General features: G+C 46.0%; 1 pseudogene; it reads left to right on the top strand.

The window, feature by feature from the left end:
- The first annotated feature begins 1,426 nt into the window (after window positions 1–1,426).
- On the top strand, window positions 1,427–2,384 carry LOC140628385 (RNA polymerase II subunit A C-terminal domain phosphatase SSU72 pseudogene; annotated as a pseudogene).
- The last annotated feature ends 1,151 nt before the right edge of the window (window positions 2,385–3,535 follow it).

Consider the following 3,535-nt stretch of genomic DNA (forward strand, 5'->3'; position numbering starts at 1 on the left):
TCTTGTTTATGGTCGAATGATACTCTATTGTGTGTGTGTGTAGGTATATATGTGTGCGTATGTACGATATATATACACATCACATCTTTATCCATTCATCCATCAGGGGACACTTATGTTGCTTCCATATCTTGCCTATTGTAAATGATGTTGCAATGAACATGGGGCCGAAGATATCTTTTTGAATTAGTGTTTTTACCTTCTTCAGATAAATACCCAGAAGTAGGATTACTGGATCACACAGCATTTCTATTTTAAATTTTTTGAGGCTCCTGCATACTGTTTTACACAGTGGGCACACCAGTTTGCATTCCCACCAACACTGCCTGAGGGTTACCTTTACTCTGATTCTCATGCTATATCGTTTTGAGATCCTTTTTCTACTTTAACTTTTTTTTGATCCTGAAGCCTTGCCTGAAGTACACTGTTTTGGTTGCTGTTGCTCTTATTTTTTCCTACCATGTGCTAAAATAACCCTTATCTCATAAAGGTGAGGGAGAAGTGAAGACGGTTGTCCTACAAAGTGTTTTTGTCTCTCCAATTACAATAGAGTCTCTAATAAACTCTGATATATTGTTAAGATCAAGGCCTCAAAAAAAAAAAAAATGCTACCCTGGACCTTGGAGGTACCCTTTCTATTTATATTCCATTGGCCAAAACTTGATCATATAATTATATGGCTGTATCTAACTGCAAGGAAAGTTGAGAAATGTTATTTTGATTTAGGTGGCCATGTATCTGGCAGAGAAATGAGCCATTCATAGAGGACAAAACAGAGAAGGGATGCCCTGGAGCAAGTGGAAGTCTTGGCTATCTCAGTTTGCTCTTGCTGCCTAACAAAAACATCCCCAAATTCAGGAGTCTGAAACAGCTATCGTTTTATTTCTCACAACTCTATGGGTCAAGAATTTGGGGCAAGGGGAGGTGTGGTGGGTGTATGAATCATCTCTGCTCCACATGGTGTTGCCTAAGGCTAAAGAACCCAAATATCCACACAGATGACTTACAGTGGTTCAAATTAGCTGGGGGATCAGTAGGATGTTTGGATCTCTGTCTCCTCACGGTGTTGGCAAGATTCACTAATGTGTCTGGGGGGCTTGGTTCTCCTCAAAGTGGTCTCTCTCTGCCGCAGGATAGGTTGGGCTTCCTTACATGGTAGCTGGAAATTCCCTCTAACAAAACCGGGAGACGCAAGGCCTCCTGAGTCTGAGACTGAGACCCCTCCCCCGCACCCATGTCACCAAGGCCAGCTTAGACTTAAAGAGTAGAAAAATAATTCTACCTCTTGATAAAAGGGACACTGCAAAGACACTTTGCGCGGCGCTGTGAACAGTGGGAGCCACGTGCGTACACATGCTCACGTCACACCCACGTGCGTCCTGATGCAATAGGTCGCGGAAGCCCCGCCTTTGCACCGCGACTTCTGGACGCCACAATCACCATGTCTTAGTCATGAAGAAGTGCAGCTGTGAAGCACGAGTCCAGGGTAGTCTCGTTTAGCCCTTGGGGCGGCTGCCGCTATGCCTTCGGTGCCGCTGAAAGTGGCGGTGGTGTGCTCCAGCAACCAGAACAGAAGCATGGAGGCACACAACATCCTCAACAAGCGGGGATTCAGCGTCCGGTCTTTTGGAACGGGGACCCATGTGAAGCTCCCGGGGCCAGCGCCTGACAAACCAAATGTTTACGATTTCAAGACCACGTATGATCAGATGTACAATGACCTCCTTCGGAAGGACAAAGATCTCTACACACAGAACGGCATATTACATATGCTAGACAGAAACAAGAGGATCAAGCCTCACCCAGAAAGGTTCCAGAACTGCAGAGACGTATTTGATCTGATCGTTACCTGTGAAGAGAGAGTGTACGATCAAGTGGTGGAAGATCTGACTTTGAGAGAGCAGGAGACCTGCCAGCCGGTGCATGTGATCAACGTTGACATCCAAGACAACCTTGAAGAGGCCACTCTGGGAGCGTTCCTCATCTGCGAGCTATGCCAGTGCATCCAGCACACCGACGACATGGAGAACGATATCGATGAACTGCTACAGGAGTTCGAGGAAAAGAGCGGCAGAGCCTTTCTGCACACTGTCTGCTTCTACTGATGAGCCCGGACTGGCGTGGGGCGCCCCGCCCACACTCAGGAAGCCGGCTTTTCCTTCTCATACTCCCAACTTGCTTGTGTTCGTTTTCCTTTTAATTGTCTGCTAGTGACTACTAGCACCCAATAAATTAGATGTATGAAATGAGCAGAAACCAAAGCGCCAGATTAAGAAGTCGAGTTTTTTTTTCTCTCCCACTTTTAGTTGTGAGTGGGCATGGACTGTTATTTACCTTTAACCCCAAAAAAAGTAAACGGTGCTTTATAGTACATCTGTCCCATACATCTGCGGTTTTCGTTGTGATTTCTTCCCCTCTGCCCCCCACCCCCACAACTCTCTTGAACGTGCAAGTACCGTGGATAAAGCATTGGGCTTTATCTCATTAAAAAAGAGCCTACAATTGTCTAATTAAATATATGCTGTCGGTAAAAAAAAAAGGGGGGGGAGGGGAAGGATCAGACGAGGGTGGAGGGGACGGTGGGCGAGTGGTGTTGGCAGAATGCGCAGGGGGAGGCAGTGAGGGTGGGGGGAAGGCAAGAGTTGGCCTAGGAGGTAGGGGGCAGCTGCTGGGGTGGGGGGAGGGCGGGCATCGGACAAGGGGGGGGATAGGGCAGGGGGAGTGGGGTAGTAGGGGAGGGGGGCAGGGCAGGTGGCATGTGGAGGGGGCAGAGGATAGGGTAGTAAAGCAGCCGGGTAGGGGATGGTAAAAATCTACCACATGTGCATTGAGGGTATATTAGTCTAGTTGGGTGGCCGTAAGAAAATAGTACAGAATGGGGGTGCTTACACAACAGAAATTTATTTTCTCATAGTTGTGGGGGCTGGAAGTCCCAAATCAAGATGCTGGCAGCGTTCTTTCCCCTGAGGCCCCTCTGACTTGCAGATGGCCACCCTCTCAGGCATCCACACTTGGCCTCTCCTCTTGTGATATAATAAGAAATATATATTTTATATATATTTATAATATATTTATATAATAAGTTTATAACATAATAAGTATAAGTATAAAATATATAATAAGTATAATATAATAAGTTTATAAGAAATATATATTTGATCTCCATCCCCATTTCTGATACAGAGCTCCTAAAACTATTGGAGTTTCCTAAGTCATGAGCGCCATAATGGTGTGGGTTTTTATGTTAATGAGGTACCTTTGGGACTCCATTTAAGGGTAGGGGCTAGTTGCCAGGGCACCTGATTATGTGATTGGAGGGTTGGAACTTTCTGTTTCCCTTCAGCCCCAACCACTGTAGGAGGGAGAGGGTTGGAGGCTCAATCAATTGTGAATGGCCTCAAATTTAATCAATCTTGCCTATGTAATGAAGCCTCCATAAAAACCCAAACGGACAAGGTTTGGAGAGCTTCCAGGTTGGTGAATCAGAATATATCACCTGCCACTTGTTTGGGCCTCAAACTCCACAAAGGCAGAA

The sequence above is a fragment of the Canis lupus genome, chromosome X, assembly GCF_048164855.1.
Source record: "Canis lupus baileyi chromosome X, mCanLup2.hap1, whole genome shotgun sequence".
Lineage (NCBI taxonomy): Eukaryota > Metazoa > Chordata > Mammalia > Carnivora > Canidae > Canis > Canis lupus.